This window comes from Marmota monax, unplaced genomic scaffold (assembly GCF_021218885.2).
Source record: "Marmota monax isolate L192 unplaced genomic scaffold, Marmota_monax_Labrador192_F-V1.1 WCK01_AAM20220418_F8-fsc00040, whole genome shotgun sequence".
Classification (NCBI taxonomy): Eukaryota; Metazoa; Chordata; class Mammalia; order Rodentia; family Sciuridae; genus Marmota; species Marmota monax.
This window is the reverse complement of record NW_026692782.1, coordinates 6,945,279-6,965,139: the sequence shown is the minus strand read 5'-3', so window position 1 is coordinate 6,965,139 and position 19,861 is coordinate 6,945,279. Positions and strand designations below refer to the sequence as shown.

General features: G+C 32.2%; 1 protein-coding gene across 14 annotated transcripts in view; it reads right to left on the bottom strand.

Annotated features, from left to right (window-relative positions):
- The window catches only part of Marchf1 (membrane associated ring-CH-type finger 1), a 756,948-nt gene that overhangs the window by 516,486 nt on the left and 220,601 nt on the right, over positions 1 to 19,861 (bottom strand). For all 14 annotated transcript variants that reach the window (XM_058580391.1, XM_058580385.1, XM_058580387.1 and 11 more), the window contains exon 2: positions 2,709 to 2,785. The gene's annotated coding sequence lies outside the window, so the exon portion shown is untranslated. The remainder of the gene's footprint in view (positions 1 to 2,708; positions 2,786 to 19,861) is intronic.

The following is a 19,861-nucleotide window of genomic DNA, read 5'->3' as shown; positions in this document are numbered from 1 at the left end:
TATAATATGTACTCTATATTATGATATACTAAATAAATCTATTTCATATATAGTAGGTAAATATGTGTGCATTATATATAAATGTTTGTATATTAAACTAACAGGTTAAATATATTTTGTGTTTTTAAATTACAAAATAAAGAATTGTTCCCCCTTTCTATAAAATTTTATCATATAAATGAAGAATGATATTTAGTTCTCACTATGATTTATTTTTCAAATGGATTACTCTATTTACCTAAAATCTTTATCAGAGGCATGATTTCCAAGAATTTTTAGCCATCATTTTCATTTTTCCTTGCACCTTTTCACTCTTTCCAGGTTCTACCTTAGCTGAGGAGACCACAGTGCTCAGAGTGATCAAGATGAGTGTGATAGCTATCCCTCTCTTCGGGCTATACCCAAAGGACTTAAAAACAGCATACTACTAAGGGACACAGCCACATCAATGTTTATAGCAGTACAATTCACAATAGCTAACCTGTGGAACCAACCTAGATATCCTTCAATAGATGATTGGATTAAAAAATGTAGCATAGATACACAATGGAATATTATTCAGCAATAAAAGAGAATAAAATCATGGCATTTGCAGGTAAATGTATGGAGTTAGAGAATAGATAATGCTAAGTTAAGTTAGCCAATCCCCCCCAAAAAACAAATGCTGAATGTTTTCTCTGATATAAGGAGGATGATTCATGGTGGGGTAGGGAGGGGGAGCATGGGAGGAATAGTCAAACTCTAGATAGAGCAGAGGAGTGGGAGGGGAAGGGAGGGGACGGGGTTAGAAATGATGGTGGAATGTGATGGACATCATTATCCAAAGTACATATATGAAGACACAAATTGGTGTGAATATACTTTGTATACAATCAGAGATATGAAAATTGTGCTCTATATGTGTAATAAGAATTGTAATGCATTCCGCAGTCATATATAAATTTAAAAAAAAAAAAGATGAGTGTGATCAAAGCCAAGAACACATATTTTTGCTTGCTCTTAAAACTCTTTCTTGAATTTTAGTAAATCTAAGTTCAATAACACCTCCATGGTTCCAGTATGGTTTTTCAGACCTATCAAGAGTGAATGTGATAATGATTTTTTTTTTGTTTGTAAAATAAAAAATTTGTGAAATTCTAATAGAAAATGTATATTTGCCACTGATTAAAAGTACACAGGCAAAAATTCAATTCCAAATTTATTTGCACTTTTTATGCATATTTCTTGATACACTGTAAACATTCAACAAATGTCTTCTATTGCTATAAAATTTTAAAAAGTCATTTTAATATTGCTGCTATTTCACAATATGAAAAACCACTTCTTAGAATTTAAGATAGATACATATACACATAAATAAATTTTTATTTAATAAATTACAAAGAATCAGCATTTTTTAAAAATTAAATGCAGTTTTCTAAGAGAAAAAAATCAAATGATTTCCTTGGAGGAAAAATAATAATTTGAATGGACAGAGTTTGAAGAAAATCAAATTATTGAATTATAGCATAAATTCAAGATGACTTTTTTGGTAGATCTTTGACTTTATATAATTTCCCTCCTTTTTAAAAATATGATTTCAAACTCTTTTTGAACTGATTTATGACCTGCAAAATTCTGACCCTTAAGTGTGCTCTTTATGTAACCACAGTCAGCATGATTTTTTATTCAAAAATATTGGGATATAAAAATTCCCCAGTGGAAAAACATAAAATTTAAAAAGTAATAAAAAGAAAATGCCCCAGTGAAGAACACTTGGAATGACCATTATGTCACTGAATTAAGAACTTTAGATCTATCATTTCACCTACTTGATTCCCTATCTGCTTATTATGAGGTCAAAAACATAATTTTTCTCTTGTTTAGTGAAAATAGTCTGCATGAATGAACCTCCCCCCCAAAAAAATTGTTGCAAATGTCAAAACAAATGATAAATATTATATTCTTTCAATCGACTGGAGCTGTCATAGAAAACTAATTGGGGACAAAGGACTATTTTATTTCCATGTTCAAAGGAAGTTTGTAAAAGGGGGAAATCTGTTTTCTTTATATTGTGTTCCAGAGACTGTAAAAGAGCCAACTTTGCTTTGACTTTTGAGATAATGGGAAGGGTGGTAAATGTGTAGTTTCAGAGAACACCCAATTTAATGTCATTCATGACTCTTCATACAATAGCATCTCTTTATTTCCTAAGAATGTGAAATATACTAATACAGAATCAGGCAGTGCATATCTCATTGTGATACTGTAATCCTTAAATGGAAAATCTAACTATTGGTAAAAAGAACATCACTCTGTTTGCTGAAGATGGTCAGTACTTAGGCTTCCTGAGGCCATACAGGGCAGTTCCAACAGATAAAATTAAGGTATTTGTTCAATTAAACTGAGAACATAATAATATATTTGCAGAGGCAAGATTAGCATGACTGAAGTATCCTTTCTTTAAACCAGCTCAACAAATGATAAGTTTCTTATCACAAGTCATTAAAATATTGGCTAATAGGTACAAGGAAACACTTAATCTAACAAAGAAAAGCCTTTTTACTATTTACTGAAGTTGAATAAAATTGAGGTAAAACAAAACTTGGAAAAAAGAAAATCAATTAAGTCTCCCATTAAAACCAAATTCAATTCTAATGCCAAATTAAAAAAAAAAGCAGTTCTATGCAGCAGAAAGTTTTCACTAAGGTAAAAATAGATGAACTTACAAAATACAGCAGTATCCTGTTTAATCACAGCAGGTCAACTGAGTATATCCTCTCAGAATTTTTCTTGGGTATATTCACTGAAAAAGAAAATTAAAATAAATAAAGTTAAAAGACTAAGCTCAAAAAAAAAAGAAAAGAAACTATCGTTTGTATAATTGAAAAACCACATAAATATTGTACAAATTATGGGCCTATCTAAACAATTTTTTTAAAATATAATAAGAAGTGTTCCTAATTTCATTTCTGCCAATTTTCAGTCATGTGAAAGAATTTATGTTAATTTCTATTTGATTCTAAAACATCTGCACACTTCTATATATTATGGATATCAAGTTAAGTTTTATTTTCTAGTAAAGCCTTCCAAAATTCTCTCTTCTTGTACAAGAGAGGAAGGGTTGCTTGTAACATCTGTGAGCTGCTGGACTCCAAGACACTCAGGAACAGGCCCAAAGACAGAGGTCAAGCAAAAGACAGACTAAGCCCAGTGTGCTAGCACGCACCTGCCATCCCAGCTACTCAGGAGGCTGAGGCAGGATATAGTAGTACGCTTGCCTAGCAAAAGCTAGGCCCTGGGTTAATTCCCAGGACTGCAATCAATCAATCAATCATCAGACTAGAATACCTGTTCTCTATTTCATGCAGTTTTTTCATAAGGAATTTGATGGTGTGTTATTAAACATATTGAGGATGAAAATAACCAACAGCTAACCAACAGCTTCATTTGGATCGTTATATATTCCAAGTAGTATATCACGAGGAAATATTCATAAGCCATGTACTTCATGACTTCTAAGATTCCTATGTAGGAAATGAAATAACACCAATTATTTTACCCCTTACTTCTTTTAGTGTTCACAACAGTGGAAGACACATATGGCTACAATATGGAATTGCGTGGTTAATTAAAAGTACTAAGAAGGTCAATGCTTGTACAATGAACTAATATCACTATTTCCAAATTCTTTCTTGTATGTAGACCACAAAATTGTATTTCAACAAACTAAACTAATAGAGGATGCTATTGACCCTTTTTTCAAAGATCATGTAAAGCAGTATGGTAGTTGCATAAAAAATATGACACTGAAATGAGAGTTGTGTCTGTTTATAGAGTCAATATGTATGGAGCTAAGGCAAAGGTTGTATAATAGTTACTTTAAAACCAGCTTGCCCATAGAACTAGTCAATTTATAAAAGTCAAACTGTTGACACTGGGAACACATTGTAACCATATGGGATAGAGGAATGAAACTCAAACTGTGCACCACAAATTAACATGAAGACAAATTTGTTAGAGATACAGCAAAAAAAAAAAAAAAATCTCCAGAAGAAAAAGAATGTATTGCATAGAAATATGGGAATGTCCATTAACTTAAAAATGACTATCAATGCAGTTTTTTGAAAAACTTTTTATTTTTTTAGATATACATGATGTAGTGTGTATTTTGACAGATTACACATACATGGAATACAAACCATTCCCATTAGGATACCATTATTATGGTTGTTTAAGACTTGGTGTTACACTGGTCGTGATTAGTATATGATCATAGGAAATTTATGCCCAATTCTTTCTGCTGTCTTTCCTATTCCCATCCCCTCTTCTGTTCATTCCTCTTTGTCTAATTCAATAAACTTCTATACTTCCCCTCCCTACCCTCCCTTGTTATGGGTTAGCATCCACATATTAGAATAGCCAGTCTTCGTGTTTGGGGAGATTTGCTTATTTCACTTAGCATGATAGTCTCCAGTTCCATCCACTTATGGGAAAATGCTATAATTTCATTATTCTTTATGGCTGAGTGATATTCCATTGTGTACATATGCCAAAAATTTTCTTTATCCATTCATCCGCTCAAGGGTACTTAGGTGGGTTTGTCACTGTAGTATGCTGATTTTAAGACTTTTGGGTATAAGCTAAGGAGTGGCATTACTGGCATAAATGGTAGTTCTGTTTCAAGTTTTTTAAGGAATCTCCATACTGCTTTCTAGAATGGTTGCACCAATTTTCAGTCCCACAAAAAATGTAACAGTGAACCTTTTTTCCACAATCTCACCCACATTTATTGTTCTTGTGTTTTGATAATTGCCATTCCGATTGAAGTAAGATGGAATCTCAGTATAGTTTTAGTTTGCATTTCTCCAATTGCTAGAGATGTTGAACATTTTTCATATATTTGTTGACCATCCATATTTCTCATTCTGTGAATTATCTGTTCAGTTCCCTTGCCTATTTATTGATTGGGTTATTTGTGGGATTCTTTTGGTGTTAATTTTTTTGAGTTCTTTATATAATCCAGGAGATCACTGCTCTATCTGAGATATACATTGAGGTAAAGATTTTTTCCCATTCTGTAGGCTCTTGTTCACATTCTTGTTTCCTTTTCTGTGAACATTTTAGTTTGATGCCATTTCGTTTATTTATTCTTGATTTTACTTCTTGCACTTTAGGAGTCTCGTTGAAGAATTTCGGTTCCTAAACTGACATGATGGAGATTTGACTCTACTTTTTCTTCTAGTAGGAGCAGGGTCTGTGGTCGAATGCTTAGGTCCTTGATCTACTTTGTTGTGCTTTTCTCAGGAACCTTGATTTGCAATCTTTGTTCCATAAATTTCTTGAGGAATAACACTGTTTGTATCCTGAGAGATATCGAAACACACCTTGTGGCATGTCTTAATTGTATCCTTAGTTTCATTCTGGGAATTTTCCTGCAATCTCAGGCAACATGTACTTTTATTATTGATGGACATATGCCCTACTATCCATATCATGAGTATCATAAACAAAACACTTAATATTCCCCATGGTTCTGGTTTATAGATGGTGTGGTCCTGCCACAGCATTCCCCATGCTGTGACCCTGTCAGACAACGGGTGCAGGAACGCCTTCATCACCTTTGGTAATATTAATCTGCCTATCCAAGAACATGGGAGATCTTTCCATCTTCTAAGGTCTTCTTCAATTTCTTTAATGTTCTGTAGTTTTCATTGTATAGGTCTTTCACCTCTTTTATTAGACTGATTCCCAAGGTTTTTTTTTTTTTTTTTTGGTTTGTTTGTTTCTGTTTTTATTTTTAAGGCTATTGTGAATGGGACAGTTCTCCCGACTTCTTTTTCAGCTGATTTGTCATTGGTGTATAGGAAAGCAATTGATTTATGGGTGTTAATTTTATATCTTGCTACTTTGCTGAATCCATTTATGAGTTCAAGATACTTTCTAGTGGAGTTTTGTGGATCTTCTAAATATAGAATCATGTTGTCAGCAAATAGGTATAATTCGAGCTCTTCTTTTGCTATTCGTATCTTTTTAATTTCTTTCATCTAATTGCTCTGACTAGGGTTTCAAGATCTATGTCGTATAGGAGTTGGTGAAAGAGGGCATCCCTGTCTTGTTCCAGTTTTTAGAGGGAATGTTCCAATTTTTCTCCATTTAGAATGACTTTGGCCTTTGGTTTAGCATAGAGCTTTAATGATATTGAGATATGTTCCTGCTATTTCTAGTTTTTCCAATGTTTTGAACATGAATGGATGCTGAATTTTGTTATATGTTTTTTCTGCATCTATTGAAATAATCATGTGGTTCTTGTCTTTAGGCCTATCGATGTGATAAATTTTAAAAATAAGTCATTATTGTTATTTCTACTTTGGCTCAATACATTTTTATAATTGTGCATATTTTAATATCTAAAATAAGTAGGATACTAGCAATGCCATACGTATTAAGCAATTTCAAATGGATTCATTTACAAATTACAGGATGATATCCTTCTTTTTCTCAGAACAGTCCAATAGCCATTGTTCAGTTTAAATTATGGCTACAATTAGTTTCACTTACATTCAATTGAATAACTTAAAAAGGTTCTGTTTCAAAAGACCCAGTTTTATAAATTACATAATGCAAATGGAATTTAGGTATTAAAATTTGAGTATCAAATGTAACTATTGTGAAATATCAATGGATCTAATGGCATAACAAAAACAAAGAAATGTTGAAATATGCAAACCTTATATTGTCTTTGAACAGAGAGATTAAGATTATCCGTTCTAGTAATTCCTCGTTTGGGTTCTCCATACAGCTTTTGGAAAACTTAATAAATCCGATGCTTTCTCCCTTTATAGGTACCTGTCTAACAGTTACTTCCTTTTTTGTAATATGGCATGAAAGACAATAAAGACAGGAAGGGAACTAATGAGGAGGAGACAAAAGGAGAGGGAGGAAGGGAGAGAGGAAAGAGGAACAGAGGATGTTTGAATAAAGAACTCTGCAGAAAGGAGGGTGCTCAAGACTCAACTCTGGTCAATACTGGTGGCTCCTACATTTGGGGGCTTTTTTTTTTACAGTGTATGCCAAAAACCTCATCATATGAACAAGGAGAATCCTGAGGGAGAATGAAGTTAGTAGAAATTTATAGAGATACATTTATCCTAGAAATAAATTATTCATGTAGGAGTAGGGGGATATCACGATTCAAACAACAGATGGTAAATAATGATGAGACATGAGATTTAGCTTTGAACCCAGTCTCTTGTGACTCATTACAGATTGTTTTGGAAATGGGAAGGATGTAAGTAAAAAAGTGAAATTGCTTCACTAGAAATGTTCAACAGTTTGGATTATTTGGATTATGCTCAGCACATCTAATAGTGCCTCACTCATTTTAAACAACTTTTTATTTTTATATTTTATTGTAACTACTTCATCAAAAAACAGAACATTTGTATGTTTATTATGACAAACTTTCAACATATGGGACAGTGTTTTATTATAGTGGAGTCAATACACATCATTCCACGTGGGCTTACAATTGAGGAAGAAGTTTGGCAAACTAAAGATTTATTAACCAAAAAACAGTGTTGATTTCACAACATATACGATAACCTGTGCTTCTGAACAAGTAACTATAAGTTTTAAACTGATTTATCAAGCTATCAATAAATCTGTTACCTACTGCTATGGTTTAGATATTTGGTATGATCCAAAAGCTCCTGTGTGAGACAATGTGAGAAGGTTTAGAGGCGAAACGATTGGGTTATGAAAGTCTTAACTTGATTGGTGCTTTAATCCCCTCATAGGTGTTAACTTGGTTGTAACTGTGGGCAGGTGGAGGGGGGCGTGGCTGAAGGAGGTAAGTCCCTGGACACATGATTTGGGGGTTTACATTTTGTCCTCATTGAACTGAGCTCTCTCTATGCTCTCTGGTGCCATGTCCCCAGCTGCTTTCCTCTGCCACACTCTTCTGCCAAGATGTTCCCTCACATCGCACCCTCAGGAATGGAGCCCTCCATCTTTGGACTGAGACCTCTGATTCCATGAGCCCCCAAATGAACTTTCCCTCCTTTAATTATTCTTGTCAAGTCTTTTGGTCCCAGTAGAAAAAAGCTGACTAAAACACATACCTATCAATAACTCCGTTAGTAAACCTACCTATCTAATCCAACTACTGTAGTATGCATATACACATAGAGATGTGTATATATTCACAAAATAGAATAACTCATTGGTGTTAATGCCCTGGTTATAGTTAGTGTATTTTTATTATAATTCTTAGCATCTATTTGTTTAATATAATACAAAGGTATTGCTGAGTTCCCTATTGAAGTAAAAGATACTTCCAGTATGAGGCAGATCATGATATAAGCAATATTATGAGTCATGCATTAATAATTAAGAAGTAAATATTAACAGGGGATTAAATTATATTCATGTGTGTATACACATAATAATGATTATAAGCATTATATACATATATATATATATATATATATACATATATATATATATATATATATATATATAATGATTCACTCATTCTTTTAGTAATTTGTGGAAATTTGGTTCATTACAAAAATAAAAGTGATCCTTTAAGATCACTAGAGAAAAGAGACCAAAGGGGGGGTAGTAGGGAGCAAGGGGATAAATGCTGTTATATCGTGTGCATGTACAAATGTGTAACAATAAATCCATCAATATGTACAACTATAACACACAAATAAAAATATAGGGAAAACTTCCTTTATCATAACAAATATTATTGAAATAAGGAAAAAATAGGAAATTTTATACACACACAAAAAAAACCCTATTTGAAACATTAAAAAAAGTTGAAGAATGCTGAATGTATCTCCAAAAATAAAGGCAGAAGAGACTTCAGAGCTATGATTTTTCAGCAAATTATTACTGATGGAGGAGGATATGAAATTATTTCCCACTTCTAAGTCTACAACTACTGATTTTTAAGAAAATTTAACAGAGGAGGAAAAAATAACAAAAAAAATCCTTTAGATAAAATATATTCCTTTATTATCCTAGAATGTGGACATAGTTTTCAGTATTCAGCAATGAGCTATTCTTTCTAAAAATTATTCATCTGACAAAGGAAAGTCTGACCTTACAAAAGACAGAACGGATGGGAGTTTTAAAATATTTATTATCTTCTGATATTTTTCAAATAAAAAAATACATTATAGCTACTTTATGCACATGATCTTGAATTCAGTATAAATTTCTTCAGGGTTCAAATAAATCATGCAATACTTGAGAATGGGCAGTAAATGATTTCGAGCAGTAACTAAACATGAATAAAGTGAACTGGACACCAAATCACAGTGTTAGATATTTAAAATTGAAATCTAATTTGGAAAAATCAATAACTGTACTTGTTCAAGAACAGACTAATGTTGTTGCTGAATATACAATATACATAATTTTGGTTCTGGCAAGACAAACATGTTAAGAAGATGATCCAAGAAAGTTTATGGGAGTGATAATGGAAATTTCCTGCATTTGGCAGAGGCTAGAGTAAAACTTGATAATATTGTGAAAGAATACTTATTCAGAGTAAAAACATTGGCATCAAGTAATATTACACATAATTTTAAAAATTATATACAAAACTCAATCGATTTATTACAGAAATGAAGAAATCAGTCATTTGGAAGGAAAGAAATGATAAATGTAGTTCAAATTATTTCAGATGCAACTCATGATCTGTTTGGTATAAATAACTATAATTAATATGAAATTCATGTTTCAAACTTTTCAATATTTTTCTGTGAAAACTTTTGAGAGCAATTGTCAGGAGATGATGAAACAAGATACAATTGTTATAAATTCTTAAAATCCAGAAAATAGGGAAAAGGTATGATTTCAGAAATTGGAAGATTTCATGCCTGCCACAAATGTGAACAAAAAACATAATTGCTTTCAGTAGAAGGTACTCAAAAGAAAATTTAAGAAATTCTAAGTTTATAATTTTGCTGTTCAGTCTTTAAGCACAAATATTAATGAGAGAGAAAAAATTTCTTGGAACATCACTGATTTTGTTAGTTCGAAAATCTACATAACTTTCATTGGTTTCATTAAAATTTAGATGATATTGATAATTGTCAATCATTAATATAAGAGCAGTATAAATATCGATAGGAAAGTTAAACTGATGCCTTTATATCACTAAAACCTCAAAACTATCATGCAATTATTTGCTTTATATATTTCTTAATGATATTAAAATATTATACTAAATATATAAATTCTAGAATGCTATAATATGGTATATTTTCCAAAATATCTAGCTTTAAATTTATTTACTAATTGTGCATGTTGTATTAACATTTTAGGGCAGGAGTCTGCAAACTTTTCAATAAAGAGTCAAGTAACAAATATTTTCGTCTTTACAGGCCTACCTACAGCTTGTGTTGCATCACATATGCTTGTTTGTGTGTTTGTGTGCACAAGTGTTTGTGTGTATGTGTTTGTGTTTATAATTTTTTAAAGATGGAAAAATTGTTCTTAGCTCATGGACCATAGAAAAGCAGACCATAGTTCACTACTCCTTGTTACAGAGTTTTGTTGTTCAATACAATACCCACTAGTCACATGTAAATTTTAATATAAGTAATTAAAATTAAATCAAGTAAAAAATTCAGTTTTGCTGGGCATGGTGGCACAGGTTTATAATCCCAGTGACTTCAGAGGTGAAGGCAGGAGGATCACAAGTTCAAAGCCTTAGCAAGGCCCTAAATAATTAAGCAATACCCTGTTTTAAAAAAAATGTAGGGAGAGAAGTGTGTGGGGGGTGTTAGGGGCTGGGAATGTGGCTCAGTGGTTGAATGCCCCTGGGTTCAATCATTGGCATCAAAAAAAAAAAAAAGAAAATTCAGTTTCTCATATGCACTATCTACATTCCAAGTTTTCCATAACTACTTGTAAATTCAAATTTAAATAGTTAAAATTAAGTCAAATTAAAACCTCTCAATTTCTTCATAATTATTAGCATTCAATAGGTGTATGTAGCACTGTATTTAACACTACAGATAAAAAGCATCAATACCAACTTTTATTGAACAGTTCTATTATTCAGAAAAATAGTCAAGAAGTAAATGTGTATGTATGGGGAGGGGATTGTATTTGTCCCTTAAACACACTAGGAAATAACAAATAAGAATGGTTGGATCACTTGACAATCCTGATAATTTCTGTCATAGAAAATACCAGAACTAAGGTATTTAACTATGAATATTCTTATTAGCCCATTTTTTATGGAAAATTAAAATCCATGTCAATATTCTAAATTATTGTGTCTTTTGAATTGTAAAATAATTTCTGCTTTAAGAGAATATGTTATAATAATAAAAATAACTTTTTGTTATTTTAAATCAATGCTTGTCCCATTTAATGTGCATAAATTTCATCTAGAAACATTTTAAAATGTAGATTCTGACTTAGTAGGTCTGAATCAGGCTACAAATTCCACATCTCTAATAATTTCCTAGGTAATGCTTTAAACAGCTGGTCCATGGACATGGATACATCAGGTTTCAGGATGATGCATGCAGTGTGATGAATTGATATGCAAACGAATGAAACACTTCCAGTTAATATTGATTAAAACAAACAATAATATGTATTACTAAGAAATCAATCTATCAGGAACTGAAAAAGGTAAGTAAGCTATTCTTCCAAATCTAGCACAAAGTACTATAAAATATTTGTAGTTAATAATTTGCCAAATCAACTTTAAAAGTTTTCTTAAAATATACTCAACATTTTCAGCAAAATATGCTATTTCCACCAGTCAAGAAACAGAAACCTAAGTGTTCATCAACTAATGAATAGAAAAAAAACAATGTGCTCCAATACACAAAAGAATACAACTCAGTCATTTAAAAGGATGAAATCCTGTCATTCAGGAAAGCATGGATGGAATTGGACACCATTATGTTAAGTGAAATAAGCCGTCATAGAAAGACAAAAACTGCATGATCACATTTGTAGGTGAAACCTAAAAGAGTTGATATTACAGAAATGGTGGTCCCAGAGGCTGGGGAGACCTGCAGGGAGGGTTGATCAGTGGGTACCAAATTACATTTTGATAGGAGTAGGAAGTCTTAGCATGCTGCTGCACAGTGCAGTGATTATAGGTAATGATAATGTATGGTTTCTTTGAAAAAGCTCAGAGGACTTTAAATGTTTTCACTATAAAAATGAGGAGATGAATATATTTAAAACAGCTTAAAATCATACAATGTTTACATATATCAAAAAATCACATGGTACCACATTAATGTGAATATTTTTGTTTTTATGTATATTAAAATAAATTTAAATCAAAAATTAATTAAATATATTTTTTAAAGTAACAAAAGAAGCAAAAATTAAAAATTAGAAACAACTTGTCTGACTATACCAAACTTCAATACAGAAAATTCATTCTCATAACATCAAAATGTTTAAATGGTCACAAATAATTGTGGATTTTTGGTTGCCCTAACAAAATTTCCTCAATCTAAATTTGAATTTTATGCCTCTCCCAATGAATGGAAACCAACAAGAATATAAAATAACATCATCCATATATTTATAACCTATTCTCAGACAATTTATCACAAAACCTCCAATAATATGGCAATGAATATTTGAACTGAACATTAATAGAACTAAGTCCAATCAGAGGTAGGTTAGAAATAGAGAAGTGAAGTTCATGAAGTGGATCCTAGTGAAGAGGGAACAGGGAGGACATCAGCCAGAGTTCATAATCATAACAATAGAAAAAGAAAGTTAAAGCCAAGACATAAATATGACAACCCATCCAAAACACATGTAAGTGAGGACACAGAAGAAGAAAAATAAAATAATGAAATGGAGGGCTGGGGTTGTAGCACAGTGGTAGAGCGATTGCCTAGCATGTGTGAGGCACTGGGTTCGATTCTCAGCACTACATAAAAATAATAAAATAAAGGTCCATCAACAACTAAAAAAAATTTTTTTAAAACCAAAAGATTAAAAAAAATAATGAAATGGAAGCAATATTTTAAATATACCAAAGAAAAACAATTGAGAAATAAGAAAACATTCTTTATATTATTAAAAGTGTCAACTTGTACTAGGGAAAATAGAAAACACCAAGACATAGTGTAATAAATGTCCTGGTAAAATCACTGGATTTTTGAGAATTTTCTGGGCATAAAGGACAAAGAAATGATTCCCGAGGAAACAAAATTGATCGTATAACTCTAAAAAGAAACATACAAGTAAGAAAGCTAAAGAATGTGATAGAAAGATTCATTATATCTATATTTATAAGAAAATATATTATTATTTTATGAACATTATATAAATATAAAAAATGAAGTCAATGAATGGCATAACACAGTGATTTTTATGGACATCCAAGTTGTGTTTAAGAATCCAGGCCTAGGAAACAATATGAAATGTATCCATATTGAAAGTAATAAAAATGGTGTTTATTCCTTGGATCTATTAGCTAATACAATCAGATTAAAAAAATGAAATAACCATTGAAAAGAGAGAGGTCAATCATATTTATTTGCAGATGATAAAATGCACAGACTACACAATAGCTGAAACAGTGAAACCAAATGTCAAAGTGATACATTTAGTAAGATAGAGAAATATGAAATTGACATTTAAAATCAATGGCCTTATGTATATTTCCAGATAGACGACAGCATAGAAAGGCATACCTCCCCTATTTGAGATGCCAAAACAACATACAAAGATCAAGTGATTGGGAAGAACTCTCAAGAGAAGAACCCAATGAAGAAAACATTAAAATAACTTATAAAAGATACAAAGTCAACAAGATCATGATTTGTATTCAAGGTAATATATAGATATTTGAAATTATCCCTCCAAAAGACTAAGGGTCTTGTTATTGTTATTGTTTTTCCTTTTGAAATTAGATACATTGATACTAAAGTAGAAAAACGAGATGAAGAATGGGAGGACAACCTGCAAAAGAAAAGAATGCAGGCAGCTCAGCCCTAAAAATCATTAAGACCCACCATGAAGCCTCCATAATTAAAGTAATATAATATGGGCCCATGAAAAGACACTGGGTAGGAATTTAAGAATTGGGTCCATCAGTATAATTCTGAGAGAATACAGACTTTATAAATAAATAGATATGTTTAAAATGTGTAGCTACTTGAAAAACCATAAAATTGGATTATATGCGTGTAGCACAGATCAGAATTATTTTAAGTAGCTCAGATTTCCAGATATACACTCTCTCTCTCTCTCTCTCTCTCTCTCTCTCTCTCTCACACACACACACACACACACACACACACACAGTTTATTCTTTATAATCTAATCTGTAGGTAAATTTTTCTAACAATGACATAAAAACTACCAAAAATCAAAGAAAATACAGATATAACAAATTTTTAAAATACAGATTTGTATCTGTGTGTGTGTGTGTGTGTCTAGTAATCCTACACTACACTGATGAGACCTCTCTGAAAACGTGAAACAACTTGCATGTTCTCCTCTGATCTGCATCCCCTTGTGGTCTTCTCACAGTACTGGGCTCCAAAATCCAGCATTGGATTCCCCTGTGCGTGGCTCCACCATGAAGCGTCACTCAGACTGCAGTACTTCACAGGAGGCCAAGCCCCACCATGAAGCTACCTCTTCACTTTTCCAAACTGCAACTCTGCCCCCTGCCCACATCCAAATGACTACACTGCCAAGTCCCAACCAGTGGCTTTTGAACCGAATTGTCTATAAAGCAAAGAAAACTGAAATCAAGGAAGGGGAGATAAAAAGGGCATATCTTGATTTTTAAATACCTCTCCTTAGAGAAATGGTTAACAATGAGGAAATGAAAGTATTATGTTAGCGTAATCCACCTGGAATTGCAGATTTTTGATGTTTTTTCCCCTATTGTTGAATAATGATAAAGAGGAAGGAAGAATGAACTTTTGTTGCTTCAAATTCAATTTGTCATTTGGAAATACAAACTCATGATTGTAAATTTAAATTATTTTAAAACTTGCTTTGTAATGGCTTGATGATGCTCTTTCAGAAAACATGTAATTTGAAGAACTTCTTAAGAAATTTGAATAAACATAGTCTTATAGTACCATGGATTTGTACTGACCTTTCTGTGGTTGTAATTATGCAAAAATAAGAAGCTATACCAGACTCTCATTTTAATATTAAAGCTTGAATGATTTATTTGAGAATAAATTAACAAAAGGGATAGCATAGTCTCAGAGAATTGGCCATTGAAAATGAAAGGATAATCATTTTCAACTACTTATATGAAATTTCCTTTCAATTAGTTGATTATATGGTTTGATCATACACACATCAGTTCAACAAGAAGTATTGGCTCAGTGCAGATTTTTTTCTCCATGGTCTCTTCTATAGAAGTGAATATAATCAAGCGTTGAATGCTTTTTAGTTAAGATTACCATTCTAAATAAATATCTGTTTGGAAAATTTTTCTAACAGTACATTGACTTTTAAAAGTACACACCATATTACTGAATTTTGATCAAATGTTTGCAATTTATGATTCATACAGCATAAAGACATTTGCAACACATTAAAATAATGGCTGAATAAGATTCAGTAAGATGCCAAAATTAACGCATGACTTCAATAAATATTATTATTCTAAAATTGAGGAATAATGATAATATCTAGAAGGAGAAATGGAATAAAATATTTTAAAATAAACATACATAAGCTCACTTGGCCTTTAGTTTCTCCACGGCAGTTTATCATAGTAGAAATTTAATGCATTTTTTCCAAATAATTACACTTGAACATGGTTATTAAAATGGGGATGTATATATGAAGGCACAAAAGCAACTCTGAATTCAGATACTGAATGTTGTAAGGAGGAGAGGTTTGGTTTTGGAAAAAAGGCTGTGCAGAGAGCAGAGTATATTCCTTGCTGACTCCTTGAGATTCCAAATATTAACCATGATCTCATTTAGTATTTTGTTTTACTATTTTGAATAAACGTACTTCAAGTTACAATATCATTATGTTTTAAATTGTATGTAGATGATGCTTGCAATAATAAAATGAAGAGGCAGAGAGTATAACAGTTAAGCACTATATTAACTAGTACTTTGTCATTAACAAAGAGTTTTTGCAAGAATCTCATATTATCTTCAGAACACCCTGGGAAGTTTCACCCATTTTCTGAACTGGAAAATTGAGGCTTATACAGATGAAATGCCTTCTCTAAATGTCAGGGCTGTAAGTGGCCTGCATGGGAACAGATTCCCCTTACGCTGGATTTGTCAAATTATTCTCCCAATATAGTTTCAATTCCCTCAGCATAAGTAACAACCTAATTGATGCAGTTATATGTTAAAATATGAAGTAAATGGACCTGAATTTTTCTCTTCCCACTAAAATTCTAAATCTAAGAAACTTCTATTTCAAGTAACTTTCAAGGATAAAATATTTCCTTTACATTGATAAAAAATGATTATCTGTCATTTATTCATTTGCAGACAGGAGAGTAGTGATATTGTGAAATAACCTGACTCATTGTCCTCATTAAGATTGAAACATGGTTCATAAACCATGTAAAAATTAGGTATTTTCACGTAAGTATAAAGGAAAATGTATGTACTATCTAGGTCCTATAATGAAAATTGTGAAGAGGAGTCTATCAAATCAAACCCCTTCTGAATTGAGAACTGCTTTCCTTGAAGTGCTAAGGTAGTTTCCCTGAGAGAGATGAGCTCAGTTGGGAGACATGGAGATAAAATGCAATCGAGGGTTGCCATGGGAGACAGTTTTATAAGAGCATTTTCTGAGCAGATGGGTAGAAGCTAAATAAAGTACATGCAGGTATGAAATGAAAAGTTTTCTATTTAATTTGCCATAAACAATAGAAGTTGTACATTTGTCTACAAGAAAAAAAGTCTCCTGTCAGAGCAAATTACATTTGGCATTTGGAAATACAAACCCCATAATTGTAAACCTCATTTGTTTTAAAACTTGAGAGAGCAGTTTTAATAATGGTATCCTAATGCTCTTCAAGGAAACATTTCTAAGAACTGGTTGAGAAGAACTAATTAATATCATGTTTTACTAATATGAATTTATACTTTCCTCTTTCTTATGATTATAAGTAAACAGAGTAGGACATTATCTGTGATTGCCCTAAGATCTGTATCTGGAGACTCTACAATGAATCAAAGAGAATAGCAAACTTTTTAAAATTCTGCTGCTGATAGACTTGTTTGCAAACTTGTTTCCTGTGCCTGTTACTCCAAGAAGCCTGTGAATATACCATAAACCAGCTACCATTTTAATTAGGATAACTCCTGAGAGGCCTCAGTGAATTAGCTTGCTTTACATAAAAATGTAATTCCTTAAATGAAATCTGTGTACTGAATACATGTGATATATGCCATACAAATTTCTATTAAGAAAAGCAAATACATTTTACAGGAATGCATTGACTGACTTAGTCGTTTTCACCAGAATAATTACATGAGAATATTCATTTATGAATCCTACATATAAATAGAACATTATGAATTACTATTAATACTGACTACTAATAGTAAGAAATCCTTCACAGAACAGCCAATAGAACAAAATTAACAAAATTCTGCAACTCCTTGTGGACTAGTAAAACATTTCATTGTTGTGAAAAGGGCTAAAGCCAAAGTAAAGAAGTAAAGCCGAAAAGTGAACTTAAGTTCAAATTTGATATGTGCTTTTTCAAGTATGAAAATGCTACAGTGAAATCCATAAATTTGTACAATTAATGCATGTTTAAAAAACCTAACATATGCTAACAGAGAATCTGGCTCATATGGCAGGAGCCATTACCCATCTACATAGCTGCCAAAGGCACTCTCATCACCCTAGACCAAAAGTGGCATAGGTCTGATGAGAACCTGATTCACAAGGTCCACTTAATATTGTCTAATTTTGTAAACAGATACTATATTAAAGATTATACTTTTCATATATATATATTATATATATATATATATATAATATATATATATATATATATATATATATAATTTTCTAGCTATATTGAAAATTTCTCAAAGGTGTTTTATAATCCTAGCATAGTGTCCCATAAGTAGTATAAGCCAATTCAATTTTTTTTCAAACTCATTCCATTTCGATAATCAGTTATGACAATTTGTCCTTTTGAGGCTGTTTTATATAGATTTTTTTATCTTTCTAAAATCTTTTCAGTTATATAGTACAATGAAATTTTATGAATGGATCCAAGGAAGCAGTTTCTCCATTTGCTTCCAAATTGCTTTCCAAACACATTTACAACAGAGTACTCATTGATTTTTCTCTGCCAGAACAATTGATTGGTGCATGTTTCCTCAATCTCAAGGGTTATCTTAAAACTCAGGTAATTTTCATTATGCTAAAGTGCATTTTTATTCAGATTTCTGCTAGCTGCTGAAAGCAATACTTGCTAATAAAAGTCCAATTTTTTTCTGAAAGAATACATACTTATTTGAAGAATACACTCTACTTTATCTGGTATCTAAGTCATTTTCTGGAGGTACATGCACGGCTTAGAGACATTACATCATTTAGGATCTGGTCATTCTTTAGTGGATATCTTCTGATATTTTGAAATCAAAGGACTTCCATTTATTTATGTCTTTCCCAACAACCACTGTCACACACACCGCTCCCCCCCACAATTCCCAATATAATCTAAAATACACATAAGAAATAGAAAGAAAATACACGTAAGAAATGCCCTATAGCAGTTTCCTCCTAGGAAGAGAACCAGAGGATTGTGTATGTGGGTAAAACTGAGAATCATTTTTGTGTTAATTTTTTCTAACTCTGAAATTCTGTTAGCATATGCACATTACCAATTTAAAATACAGAAGATTTGAGGCACAAAAGAAAGCATTATGGAGTCTTCTATAGTTTGAATATGGTTTGAGTGTGCTTCTTGAAAGTTCATGTGCTGGGTAAGATGTGGTGGCCCATGTCTGTAATTCCAGTGACTTGAAAAGCTGAGGCAGGAGGGTCCTAAACTCCAGGTCAGCTTCAGCAACTTAGTGAGACCCTGTCTTAAAATAAATAATAAATATGACTGGAATGTCGCTCAGTGGCAAAGCAGCTCTCGGTTCAATTCCCAGTACCAAAAAGGAAAAAAGAAAAAAAAAAGAAGTTCATGTTCTGGAAACTTGGTCCTCGGTATGGTAGTGCTGAGAGGCAGTACACTTTTAGGTAGTGGAGACTGTGGAAGGTCATTGGGGGCATTACCCTCAGAAGGGACTAAGGTAGTTCTCCCAGAACTCAGATTCTGCAAGAATGACTTTTTATAAAAAGAGCAAGCCTGGACCCTGGGTCCCTCTGGCCCATTGTTGTCCTTTAGGCTCTTCTGCATGTGTTTCCCCCTACGCCATTATGATGTGAATCACCATGAGGCCCTCACTAGAGACTGAGCAAATGGGCCCTTCTAATCTTGGCAATTTAGCCTCAAAAATTATGAGCTAAATTAACCCTTTTTAATTTAAAAAGTATCCAGCCTCATTATTGTGTTATAGCAACAAAAAATGGACTAACACAGTCTGTCAGAAAATCATTCTTAGAAAAAGCATTAATTTACCAAATTTTATTTCCTTAAAAAAAACTAAGATTTTTTTAAGGAAATAAAATTTCCTTAAATTCTACCTGAACCTGAACAACATCCATCAGGTTAGACAGGGTAATGGGTATCCTTTATGTTTCCTTATGTCCTTTGAAAAATTTCCATACACAGATCACTTTGATCAGGATATTTAAGATTCTCTTATACAAATCAAAGGAAAGGGTCTTCCAAGTCTGTTCTTACTTTCAAAACTAAAGAGTGTTGGTTACTTGTGTGCTGTGTACA